The following is a 15,156-nucleotide window of genomic DNA, read 5'->3' as shown; positions in this document are numbered from 1 at the left end:
TAAAAATATATTTTTCCCTCCCCACCCTAGCCCGTTCCCACCCTCACACCCCACCCAGCCCCGTCCCACCCCCCCCCCAACCTCCCCACCCCACCCCAACACCCGTCCAGCCCTTTCCCACCCTTACCCCAGCCCGTCCCCACCCCCACACCTTACCCAGCCCCATCCCACCCCACCCCCAGTCTCTCCACCCTACCCAGCCCCGTCCCCACCCCACCCCAGCCCCTTCCACCCCCCACACCCCACCCCAACACTCTTCCAACCCCCTCTCCCACACACATTCACTTTTTATTTTTTATTTTATTTTTTCCTCTCAATTCAATTCTTTTCATTTTTTTAATTAAAATTTAAATTTGAAATCTTTTTATTTTTTTGAGGATTAAAATTTAAATTTAAATTGAAAGTGAGTGATAGTGAATATTAAAAAAAATTAGTGAATTTCGCTTGAAAAAAATTAAACTTTTTGTGAATTTGTTAAAAATATTCAAATTTAAAAATCAAAAATTTATTATGTTTGTATATATGAATTTGTAGTTAAAAATTTAAATTAGTTGGAGAAGAATTTTAATTATTTGAAATGGATTTGATGTTTAATTTGTGAGAAAAATAAAAACAAGATTATTCAAATTTTTCTACAATTTATAAATTTTTCTTATTTAATTAAATTAATTTTAATATTTAATTTGTTATGTAGCATTTTAAAAATGACTTGGAATTTAATGTAATATTTTTTTTAAAATGACGTGGCAGATGACGTGACAGACATGGCAGGCATGACAATTGACATGACAGCTGACGTGGGGGAGAGTGTGTTACACTCACCAAAAAAAGGTTTAAAATGTTGATTTTTAGTGGGTTCAGGGGTCCAAATGACAAACATGTAAGTAGAAGTGTTCAACTTACAAAACTGACATAGTATAGGGGTCCAGAAGGTCATTTTGCCTTTATTTTTTTTTAGGACAAGTTAAATTAAAACTTTTAGCATGAAATTAAAATATTGCCAACTAAATAATTACACAAATTAACTATAAATCTTTACTTGTAATTTGATCTTTTATTCCCCACAATTTTTTTTAAATTGATTTAAAAAAAATGGTCGGACTAAGTCAAACAAAATTATTTCATTGTCTAGTTCAGTGGTTGTTTTTAAGGAAACTCAATTAAACAAATACTAATATTACGGAGCTAGTTGCTAGAATAAAATAGTAGGTCTCATTAGATGTTGAACTTCCTCTAATGCCCTTATCAATTACTGCTAGTAAATTTGGAGGATCCATATAATCCTAAAGCCAAGGTGTTATAAATAGTGATTTTAATTATATATATATTACTTACTTTTTTGGAGCATGGTTATTCTCGTCAATCTTTCATTTAATATTAAAAAATCAAAATTAAATTTAACAATAGATTCAAATGTAAAAGATCATATAAACTACATTGATATTGTAAGCTTTCAAAATTCACAATGTGCAAAATTGACTCTGAAATCTTCTGTGGTCCTACTTTTTTAAGAGGATTTTTTTATAGGCCCAAAACGTTGATTCGTCGTTTCAATTTGAAAAAATACTAATCAACAACTATCCCGTTAGGTGCCCTTTCATTGAAGAGCAAGCAACCTTCTGTATCTATAATCTATTTTATAATTTATATCTATAATCTATATCTATAATATATTAAAAATGTGAATATTCTTAGAAAAGTGATTTAAACTTTTTACCCTTTATTAAAATACTCTGTAATAGATAAAATCGTTTTTTACTATTTTATTCAAATTATTATTTAATTATTTTTATAATATTAGCTAGGACTTCTAACTCAACTAAAATTTATATAAGGAAAAAATCATAATTTTAGTCTCTCTCGATAATCTATATCTATAATCTATATTTATAATATATTAAAAGTATGAAGACCCTTAAAAAAGTGATTTAAAATTTTAATCCTTCATTAAAATACTCTATAATAGACAAAATCGTTATTTACTATTTTATTCAAATTATTATTTAATTATTTTCATAATATTAGATAGGACTTTTAACTCAACTAAAATTTATATAAGGAAAAAACCATAATTTTAGTCTCTCTCTTTATATTTATATATATATATATATATATATATATATATATATATATATATATTACGCACACAAAAAAATTTCATGGAACATCATAATTCTCGAACAAGAAAGATGGTCGTCTAAAAATCAACATTATGTTCTTGGAATTTGGGTAATTAGAACATTAGGTTAGTATATTAATTCTTTCTTCTTTTGTTATTAGTTTACTAAATTGCCTTTGTGTAAATTTTTCTTGCTTTGTTTGTTTGAATGATCAAATTGCATAAATTTTAACTAGAGGTTAGTATTAATTTTATTTTTTATTTTTTTTAAATTTATGATAAGTGATTCAAGCATTAAGTTTTACGTCATCATTTTTTTTAGATTCTTATGTCTCATTCGGCTTTTGATCGTCTAGGTTGGTAACCTTATTCATTATATTACTATTAATATTTTGTTTTTATTTTTTTTGATCTATGATAGGTGATATTCATGTTCCTATTTAATTACACCTTTTACCTAAGAAATATATTTTACGTTTTAAGTTCTATACTTAATAATGTGACTTCCACACAATAATTTAATTTTTATATGCATTTATTATTACTTAACTAATTTACACTTACAACGCACGTATATTAGATTAGTTACTTTAAAATTGTTTGATTTGTAATACAATATCTTACCTAACTAATATAATTTCGGTATAATTTACTAAATCCTAATTTACTAATAACTGTAAGGTCAAATTAAAATGCTATTAACTCAAAATAGTACTTATATAACTTCGAACTTTTGATGAAAGGAGCAAAAGATGAGGTAGATTTTCGATCTTGCCTCATGATGCAATTGTTATTTCGGGTACAAAATCTGTATTTAATTTACAAGAATCTCAATACAAGTTCAATCAACTTATGAACTATCAAAATGAAGTTTCCACAAATTCAAACAAAGAAAACCATCAATATAAAGTTCAAACTATTTTTCTGAGAAAATAGTAAACTAACTTTAAGAAAAAAAGATGAAGACAGAAATGATAGAATCAAGTCCATCGAATTTACGGTGTGTCCTTAAGAAATTTATTCCGCTCAAGTACCCGAGGTTAATGGAATATATCCTTCCAGGATAAAATGATTCACTTTAGAAAATAGCGATACTTCAAATTTTCTGAACAATGAACTCACAGAACAGTTTGAAGATCACGCTAGAGTTTTTGAAGAAGAAAATGTTTTTCACTTCAAATTTTCGTATCTTAACCTGAGGAAAAATTTAGACATTTATAGCTAAAAGGTGGGGTTTCGAAAAAGAAGCAATGATTCTTAAAAAGACACAACTTTCTAAAACGTTGCCGACCTGCGGACTCCACCTATATGCGCAGGTGGCCTACATGTGGTCGCAAGTCACGTATTTCAATTTCTAGAACGTTTCATCTCCGCGGTCATCACCAGCATCCGTAGGTAACGCAGGTCATCTTTCCACTTCGAAACAGTGCCTCGAAGGTCGCGTCCCTTCAGGTACATTGTGACATGCGTTCACACATGTCATGTGCGTCGTCCGCAAATAGAAAAACTATTTTCATTCAAAACTTTCACTAATTCTCAAGTTTCAAATAATTTTTTGTCCAACAAACAACTTCTCAATCATTTTTTGAATTCAAATCCAAAGCCGAGCGAGCAACAACGACTAAGGCGCAAGACTTGTATTATTTTTGCCTCACTATCTACATCAAGAAATGCTTCTCAATATAAGTATAAAAAGGTTTTTTTCTCCTACCAATGTGAGAAAACTTTATTTTCTTAAATAAAGATACAATTCACTTTTCTCTCTATTTATTCCTCTAGCTTCCATTCACATTTACATATAAAGCTCAACAGCAATTTCATCAAATCAATAACTACCACGAGTGTGACACTTTTCAATATATATGATTATTTTTCATGTGGCAATAGAGTATTTTCATGCCTACTAATTCAAAGCATTTAAAGTCAATTTCTTTTTGTGTACTAACGCTAATAGGAAATATTCAGTGTGTAGCATGCTAAGGAAGAGCATGGACATCAAACAATTATGTAACATTAAAAGGGAAAAAACATGTACTCTCTCCGTATAGAAAAAAATATGTTAAAGTAGTTTCTTTTAAACTTCAAGTATTTATTACTCCAGTAAGTTTATTAAGCATAATTTAGCTGTCAAATTTTGTGATACAAAGTAGTTTCTTTTAAACTACAATCATTTATTAAGTTTTTAACCATAATTTAGCCATCTATATTTTGTAATGGACAGTCGGAGACAGTAAAATTTCGCAAAATTCTACAAGATGATTCTAATTTTTTGATTGAGTTCTTGGAGGCGACTTTGTTATTTTTGTTTGAAAAAAAACTGTACTCTATTTAATATTATGAACTTCAATAATAAATTCAAATTAAAGTATGAACAACCAAGTTCAAACTAAAGTATGAACAACCAAATGAAGTTCTAACTCTTTATTTACAAATATAAACCTCAACAAGTTCAAATTATTTTTGAAAATTATTAAACTCAAACAAAAAAGAGATGAAGATAGAATTAAGAATATTACGTCCATTGAATTCACAGTATGTCCTAGAAAAATTATTCCTCTCAAGTACCCGAGGTTATGGAATATATCCTCCTAGGATAAAATGATTCACTTTAGCCGAATAGTGGTACCTCAAATTTGTTGATTTTGAATGCATTCAACGGTAGCAAATCACACTAGAAGTTTTTGCAAGAAAGAAGAGGTTTTTACTTGAAAATTTGTATCAATATCTGAGGAAAAATCATATATTTATAGCCAACGGTTGTTGCTTGATAAATGAAGCAATAGTTTCGGAAGAGTAGCGATGATTTAGTAAATTATACCGAAATTATATTAGTTAGGTAAGATATTGTATTACAAACCAAACAATTTTTAAGTAACTAGTCTAGTATATGTGCGTGTATATTAGTTAAGTAATAATAAATGCATATAAAAATTAAATTATTGTGTGGAAGTTACATTATTAAGTATGGAACTTAAAAAGTAAAATATATTTCTCAGATAAAAAGTGTAATTAAATAGAAACATGAATATCACCTATGTGCGACAATATATCACTTTTTCATCATTCAAACAGTGAACTGAAGGATCGCGTTTGTTCAATGTGCATTTTGATATGCTCCTGCAAATGGAGATAGATTAGATTTTGGATTAAATAATCATTAAAGAAATATATTTTAAATGAATTTTGTCCAAAAAAGATAATCTCTTGATCATTTGATAAATTCAAAGCCGAAGCCAAGCGAGCAACGGTGACAGCACGAGGCTTGTCTTCTTCTTGCCTCACTAGCAACATGGAGTAATGTTTCTATACTCAAGCACAAAAAAATAAAAAATCTTCCACCAATGTGGGAGAACACTTCTTTCATAAAGTAAAGCCACATTTCTATTTCCCTCCATTTTCCATTCATATTTCATCATTGGAATCCAACATACTCGACTGAAACCCTTGTTCACGTCAATATCAAAAGTAATATATTCCTTGAAAAGACACCTTGAGTATTTCATAAAAACTTCGTGACAGTCAAATACTTTAATAAGATCCACAAGATCCTCCTTTCATGGAGATCAAATAAATCTCAACGAGGTTCACATCATCCTAGTCGATAAACACGTTGCTTCAGACCTTGAATCATGGAGTTCGATATTTAAGAGAGAAGAATCAAGGGAACAAATGAATTTGTACCGATATTTTTCATAAATGAAATTGTGTTTCTTCAAATTTATTTGTGATTGCAGTTATTTTCCATATTGCAAAAACAAAAAATTGTAGCAAACAACAATATTTTCATGTAATTTTGAAACAAGAAATCAATGTCTGAATTTAGTTATTTTACATTGTATTTATAAAGTCAAAACATGCTATGTTACATATGTTTGCATTAAAAATATATAGTGATCTCTTTGAAGATGCATGGTTATTTAGAAATGTATGAACAAATAAAGCTACTACAAATGTGCGAACCACTTCAAATTTAAGAACTATATATGTCAACCTAATTGAAAGATCTAGTTGTCCCAAAGTATTATTGTAGAGAAACAAGAATAAGACCCAAAAATAAACTAATACTTAATAAAGCTTAAGCTATCCCGATTGTCTTTATAGAATTTGAAGGGGCGTTAGGTGGGGGGAAGTTGAGATTAGGGTGGACAAAAGGGCACCAAAGTACAAAAGATCAAATGTATAGTAAATTGCCAAGTTCTGAAAAAATACAGCTTTAAAAGTTGTTACCCGAAAAGGGAAATCCAAAATAAGATAGCATTAGTGGATAGAATGTGCTCATTAATTGCTAATTAGCTTTTTAATACCATGTCTTTTCATGTTCTTCAGAGGACTAAATACCCCTCTTGACTTAACCCTAAGGCTTAAAGGTAATCAATCTAAATTTTGAAACCTCTTGCCCATTCCTAATGCATGGGAGTTTTATTTTTCAATTTGAAGTATCGTTTTTTATTTCTCACTTGGTATTTGATACTCACAATGGAATTCAACTAAATTCAAATTTTGCATTAAAAAAAACACCCTACATTTGGGGTAAAAAGTTCTTTGACAAAGGTAACTTCTTCGTATCCAATAAAAGTTTATCAATTCTAAACATTCTTTTAAAAATAAAAGGGGTACTTCCCACACCACCATAACCCTTATTGAATAATTTGAAGTACTACTAACTAGTAAGGCTCTCTATATACGCACCCTATACAAATGGCAACATCTTCCACTTCAAATAATCTTCTTAGTTGCGAGCTTGATAAGAACACTTATGGGAAGAAATGCACAGTAAAAAGTGGATTGTTTTAAACTATACTCTCCGTTTTAAAATAGTTCCCATATTTTACTTCTCAAGAAAAACGTGAATAATATTGAAAGTTAAATTGGATTAGATTAATTCTATATTTTACAACAACAAACCCAGTGTATTCCCACTTTGTGGGGTCTGTATGGGGTGTAACATTTCTCATATCAATATGATAAAAAATGTTATTAAAATGTTAATCAAAATTCATATCGTTTAACTCTCAAAATAAAGATTATGACAGGTAAAAAGAAATGAAGAAAATACTTATGTATTAAAGTCCTATCATTTTATGGATGTTTAATTGGAAACGAAAAATCAAGAAATGAAAGAGGAGTTTTGACGCACAAGCTAATTATGGGCAAGGAACAAAAATTACCCATACTATCAAAAATTAAATGATAGGTAGTAAAAGATGTTCATGATATGTTTCTTCCCCGCACCCCCACCCCTACCCCTTTATTAAAGTGATTTATATTAAGCGTAGTAGTCCCGATATATCATGTCAATATTAATATTACATTCTTTTCAAATAGAAATATCTCCTCCTCCTCTTCTTTTTTTTTTTTTTTTTTTTTTTTGTTTTAACAAATTAAAAAACAATAAAAAGTCACATAAGCTAGAGAGATATGAGTACTACTTACTACACCCTCCATCTTAAATTATCCGTCTCAAATTAAAATAACGATTAAAAAAATAATTAATAATATATCTAAATTATCATAATATTCTATTAAATGATGTTACATTTTAATTTAAAGAAAAAGTAATTAATGCAAAAGGTAAAACATGAATAAAAAACTTATCTTTTCTTGATTAGTGAAAACAGACAAATAAAATAAAAAATTAAATTAAAAAATTTAAACGAATAATTTGAAACGGGGGGAGCAGTTTCCAAAGTCAAAGGATAACTACTACGGGAATGGAAGACCAACTAAAATGTTGATATTAGGCACGTAACTTTGTAGAACTTACGTGGCTTCATTTTATTTATTGCCTTCCAAAGGTTTTAATTATTTAGTTACAAACTTTCCATGCTTACTTTTTAATTATAACTTGTATGACCATAAAGATTAAAGATATGTTGTACTTCTTGTTTTCTTTAGGTCATTTCTTTTGGATGAGAACTGATTACTTCTCTTTCAAGCCAAAACTGATGTTCCTTTTATCTTTCCGACCTAAAATTAAAGTACAAGAGATTAAACATTCATGACAAGAAATCCTTATAACCTAAAAGGCAAAGATAAAGTGGTGATGCTTTAACTCAAGAAGTCTTCAAACTTTTGGTATTTTCCATGTATATACTCATTCACTTTAGACAAATATCTCATTAGGCATATAATACACGTCAAGACTATATTCTAGTTGGTTTCTTTTTCTAAAGTAATTGATAATGTTTTAAGCATAGAAAAATTCACAATTTCAATTTTATGAATTTGGAATATCATTAAATTTACTGACCATTTGAATTATTGATTTAGAAAATCAATAATCTAGGGCTATATCAAGTAAATTTCTTAATGCATAAAAATCTAAACTTATATTATTGAATTCAACTGAACCATAATTGATATTGTATATCCCCATCAATTATAAGAATGTTTTTTCTTGCAATATCATTTTGATGATATAACACTCTATGTGTTTAAACTTTAATCATCTTACCATACAGTTGTTTGTTTATTCGTATAAACTACTTAAATCCTTTATGCAAAAAGAAGAACCTTCTCCTAATTTATTAGAAAAGTCATATATGTCATGATGGTACCTCGCTATATAACGCATAAATTAATTTAGAACTTTTTCTTCTCCTAATACTCCTAGTAATCAGAATGTCATCCCAATAAAAATCACATATAAAATAATAAATCTCCTTAAAATATAAAATTCGTAATCTTAAAAGATAAGATATATGTTATCTGTTATAACAAAAATAGATGGCCTTAATTCTATTAGTATAAAACTTATGTCCACTGATGAGGAGATTATATAAATGAAACTCAGTTTTTTTTTTCTGGTAAGTTATTTTAATTAATTAAATTCGTCCAATAAACAAGTTTTCCTTCTCCAAAGTTGGAAGAACTTTAATTCGCTTCAAAGACGTGAGATCTTTAATTTCTTATTCAATAATTGAAGTAAAAGTACTCCATTAGGGGTTTGAATATTTTTTTTCTTTTAAATAAATAAATACAGTGTCCTTTATTTGAAAACTTGTTTGTAAATCATAAGCACCAAAATTAAATTAATTAATTAATTACTCCAATCAAAGAAAGTCCCAACCACAGTTTGCTTTCGTCACTACACTTCCCGCGAAGTTGACAACAACCATTTAAAAATTCCCCTATGCTGATCATTCTTTTCACGCTCCCATGGAGCCCGTGAAATCCACGCGTGACATGTTGAAGAAATTTCTCTCTCAACACGGATCGGTGATTGATCGTTAGAATTACGCAGATATTACCAATATATATATGTAAGTTTATAAAGTTTAGCTGGTCGTATATTTCTAAATTATGTGTTAGCTATAACTTACTTAACTTCAATTTTATTATTTTATTTTGATTTGATACGAACTTTAAAAAGAAAAAGACTTTATATTTTATGATTTTAAATTAAAAATTATATTATATTAAAATACATTTTGATCTTTTGGTATTAGACATGGAATACGAAAATTTAAAATTAAAGAATTATCAAAAAAATAAAAAAATATTCTTTATAAAACAAATTAAAAAAAAATAGAATAAACAAATTAAAACATAAAAAATACATATTTTACCCTGCAAAATGTAACACATAAACTGATCCATGATTTATACATATTAGGTATGCGGGAATATAAACCATTAATCAACACTATTTGGTGTGTTGAACTTTTATATGTAACAATTAAAATACCATAAAATATGATACAACTTATGTTAATTTTAATACATAAATAATTTACTTTCAAACTAGCAACCAAATGACCCTTCTATAAAAGTATTTAATCCTATCATTTCTTTGACTAAGAGTCAAATTACTTAACTTTTGATGTAAAATTTATACTATCTCCGTCCCAAATTATGTATCATCATTTTTTTTTTAATTCATTCCAAAATAAATATCGCCTTTTCTTATTTGACAACTTTTTAAAGGCACAATTACCCTTTTACCCTTATTGATCCCACTTAATTAAAAAAAAGTTAGTGGCACATTTTTTGATAAAGGACAATTTGGTAAACTTTATCAAGTTTTTCGTTATTTCATAAATTTCGTGCCTGATCAAATGACGACACATAAAATAGGACGGGGGGAGTGTTAATTTTTTATTTTTTAAATTTGTATATGTTTGAAAAACTAGCTGTCAAACATAGACCTAGTTCACTCTTCAATAAATGATATTGTCATATATAATACTCTCTCCGTCTAAAATTATTTGTCCCAAAATTTTTAATTTGATTTATCATTTTACTTATCTTTTTTCATTAATGAAATACTTTTTCCCACCACGAGATGGTGTTGACTTCATATCACAAATGTCAGTGTGTATTAAGTCTAAGGGATTGGAATTCCTTTCAACGGACTTATAAGGATGCTTTGCATACTTCGATTCTACACATGTTTGACACTTTGATTTATTGCACTCAAAGTTTGGCAAAACTTCTAAATTAATCAGTTTTCGTAATGTTTTGTAATTAACATGGCCTAAACGTTCATGCCATAAATCATAAGACTCAAGCAAATAAGATAAATTCGAACTTTTATTCATTTCAACAGTCATTACATTCATCTTATAAAGGCTCTCCGTGAGATAACCTTTTCCTACATACATTTCTCCTTTGCTAACTACAATTTTCCCAGAAGCGATTACACATTTGAATCCGTTCTCATCTAGGAGTGAAACAGAAATTAAGTTCCTATGTAACTCCGGAACATATAATACATTGTTCAGTGTCAAGACCTTGCCGAAAATCATATTTAGGAAAATTTTTCCTATTCCCTCCACCTTAGCAGTAGCGAAGTTGGCCATGTAAAGCATTTCTTCTGCTTGAGCCGGAGCAAATGACGAGAACAATTCTTTGTTTGCGCAAACATGGCGTGTGGCACCTGAATCTATCCACCATTCACGTGGATTCCCCACCAAGTTACATTCCGTGAACATAGCACACAAATCATCATATTCTTGGTTGGACTCAATCATATTCACTTGGTCCTTTTTCTTGCCTTTCTTCGGGACTCGACAATCTGTGGACTTGTGGCCAATTTTGCCACAATTGAAGCATTTTCCCTTGAACTTTTTCTTGGGTTGATTGCTTCCATGTTCAACTTTCTTTCTTTTCTTCGAGTTGTTTTGACCATCTTCTACAATATGGGCTCCATTCATTGTAGAATTTCCCTTTGACCTTCTTTCGGCAGCTTTATTGCCCTCTTCAATACGAAGTCGGACGATAAAATCTTCAACGGTCATCTCCTTGCGTTTATGCTTTAAGTAGTTTTTGAAGTCTTTCCACAAAGGTGGTAGCTTCTCAACTATCGCTGCTACTTAGAAAGCATCATTCACAATTAAACCTACAAAATAGTTTATATGAATATTAAGAACATTTTTAATTTGTTCAACTAAGGTATTTTTCAAAAATATACCTTCTGCTAGGATATCATGTATGATGACTTGCAACTCCTGTACTTGAGAGACAACAGATTTGTTGTCAATCATTTTGAAGTCCAGGAACCATGCAACAAGGAATTTCTTAATTCCCACATCTTCCGTTTTATATTTCCGTTCAAGTGCCCCCCACAGTTCTTTTGATGTCTTGGTTCCATTATAGACATTATAGAGGTCGTCTTGGAGACCACTCAGAATATAGTTCCTGCAAAGGAAATTCGAATGTTTCCAACCTTTTACAATAATGAAGCGGTCCTTGTCCGAGGTTCCCTGGGTCACCTCGGGAGCGTCTTCGCTAGTGAACCGTTGTAGACATAAAGTGGTGAGGTAAAAAAACATCTTTTGTTGCCACCGCTTGAAGTCGATGTCAGAAAATTTTCCAGGCTTCTCCGCCGGTGCCATCGTTGGTGGAGCATTTGTGCGACTTGATGTGGCAATATTATTTGCCCCCATAGACGTTGTCGCATCCATCATTTGACTTTCAGTTGTCATTTTTTCTGTCACCACAAGACAAAAACTTAGTATTTTTCAGAATATTATTTACAAAGTTAAATAACTTTGAACTCTTCTTCTTCTTATTTCTAGTTAACCATTAAGTTTTTATTACTTTGAATTGTCAACCGAGTGAACCTTAACTTGTGATGAAGATTTTGTCTTCTAATCACTAGTTAAATTCAAGTGGAGTAGAAAGCCTAAGCTTTAATCTCCAAAAATAGGCAATACAGATTCTGTAAAGTTATTCCTTAAGATTGTTATCTTCCACAGGGTACGTAGAATCTGTATAATAGAATAACAACTTCAACTCGAGTTCAAGTATGAACAAGAACACAACAAAGTTGAACAAATACCCTCAACACAAGATCAAAATAATCTTTACAAGAGGTGTATTTTATATTTCAGAAATATAGATGAAACAGAAATTGTTAAGGCCAAGTCGTCTGAATTCACAGACTTTCCTTAAGGAATAATTCGCTCACTGTACCCGAGGTTATGGAATCTTCCTCCCAGGATAAAATGGCTTTCAATCCGACTATAGCGGTACCTCAAATAGGCGGATTCTTCGAACACACTCACAGTTTGAATCATCACACTTAGAGTATTTTTAAGAAGAAGAAGAAGAAGCTTGTAATTCTGAAATTTTTTTCTCTCTTAACCTGTGGAAGAAAGCAGGTTATTTATAGCCACAAGATGCCCTTTTGAAAGGTGGCATTGGTTCAATTTAGAGGTGTGTGTCTTTTCCTGAAAATACATGTTTGTTTACTTAAACCATTGCAGTAATTTTCTGAAATAGTACACCATTTTGTGAAACATTGCATCAGTTTGAAACAGTGTTGCAGCAGTTCGTGAAACAGTGCACTGTTCACGCGAAACAGTGCCACTGTTCACGTAACAGTGCTACTGTTCATGCGAAACAGTCACTGTTCATGCATCAGTTCATGAAGCAGTGCACTGTTCACGCGAAACAGTGCTACTGTTCACGCGTTCGTACATGTTTTAACATTTTCATTCACACCCTTTCATTACTATTACTATGAACCCAACACACAACAAGTATCATTTGATTAATTTAACTTTATTTCTATCTTCAGTTCCACCCCATAAAACAACCTATATTTGGCTTTAACTAATTTTATCACACTCCGAGAAAGTACAAAAACAAATTCCTAGAAATTTTGCAAAGCAAAGATCACGAAATTAATAATTTGAAGCCTTCCGGCATAAGAAAAATGTCTTGTTGATGTGATCCTTAACACTCAATTAGTAACAATTTTTTGGAGCATACTTCTTATGTGTTAATGATAAGCCTATATATCTGATAGGCAAGGCACCAACAGTAAAACCTGTTACTTGTAGCAGACTACTTTTCACATTTGCAGACACACCAGCTAAGAAAATATTAGACTTTTCATTATTAGTTGACAAATCAGTAATTAATTCCATAGAAATAGTTGATAGCTTCCATGATTCTGACTATTGATTGTTCATTACTTGAACAGAAAATCATAAGATTACCTGCAAAGGTTAAATGTGTGAACTGATGCTTCTTGCACATAGGGTGATATATCTAAAGTTAGAAAGTTTACTCATCTTTGTCATAACTCATAAGAAGTATTCTATTATCAAGACAAGAGCAAGAGGGAGATGAGATCCCTTTGCCTTAGCCTTTCTTCCCTGCAAAGAAACCACATCCCTCACCACTAACTTAATTGTTAAACCGATGAAAGTCACACACACCATAACCAACTTTGAAAATCGCATTATTAATGAGAAGAATACTAATAATTTTTTTTTAAAAAAAGGTTAGCAGAACAACATGATAAAAACTCAGCCACATTTGATGTATACATCAATTTATTTAAGTAGCTGAAACAATCAATCTTAAATAATTAAAAAATATTTTAATCTCAATGACAAACAAATTTAATTTTCGAAATAAAAGATTGAGCTAAAATAATTGAAATTATAGCTTACAGAACCTAGCTTCGAGGAAAAAAAGAGAAAATTAAAGCATTGTTTGGATGGATCATGAGTATATTCATTGATATTGGATTTGCCTAAAGGCTAAGGGATCATTTGTACGTGGAATAAAGATAATAATTTTAAAATATAATTTTATTTTATTTTATAATTATTTTAAAATTTATTTTACCCTATTTTTTATATTAAAATAAAAAATATATAAATTAATTTCCTATAAAATGTTCGGATATTCTTGCTTATCCCTGTATATTCATATTTTGTTTACTTTCATTAACAGTGAAATAATATTATTAAATTTTAAATTAGTATTCTTGAGATCAGCTGTAATCAAGCAGTGGTGGAAGCATAACTTTTACAAAGAGAGTTAAAGAAATAAACATACGAACATACTGAAAAGGGTTCAACATCTACTATATGTAAATAAAAATAATTTTAATCATATATAATAGTAAAAGGGTTCAACATCTACTATATGTAAATAAAAATAATTTTAATCATATATAATAGTGTAATTTTTCGTGAAGGATTCGAATGAACCCTCTCGCCAAAGAGGAGCTCCGCCCTTATAATCAAGTACTTTAGTAAATATTCATATAAAAAAAATCATTAGCACAAATCATGCCGCTTACTTGTCTAATTCACACTAGGATATGATGCAAAGTAAATAGTACTTTTATAACGCCCATGACATTTATGATCTTGGTATATATACGAAATACTAATAAATTTCTTCTTTAACAACAATTATTTTGACAGGATTTGAATCTAAAATCTAACTAGTTAACCTCCAGGGCAAAGTTTCCTGACATATAAGCAAAATTCATTTTCATGAATATTCTGGAATCTAATTGTCAATCCATTAATTTACTAATTACTTCTTCCGTTTCAAATGACCTAATATTTTTGTTAAAAAAATTATATTAAAATAATTGACATGTTTATAAATTTAATATGCAAATTTGAATTAATTGAATCAAGCTTTGAAAAATAAATTTTATTTTCTTATAATTAAATTCTGCAATATGTGAATTGAGATTTGTCCACCCTAAATTTTGAGAATGAAAAAATCCTTTGGTGAATCTAGGTTAATGGGACATGGAACAAAACAAAAAGAAAACATAG

The sequence above is a fragment of the Capsicum annuum genome, chromosome 12, assembly GCF_002878395.1.
Source record: "Capsicum annuum cultivar UCD-10X-F1 chromosome 12, UCD10Xv1.1, whole genome shotgun sequence".
Lineage (NCBI taxonomy): Eukaryota > Viridiplantae > Streptophyta > Magnoliopsida > Solanales > Solanaceae > Capsicum > Capsicum annuum.
Note: the sequence above shows the minus strand (reverse complement) of the source record.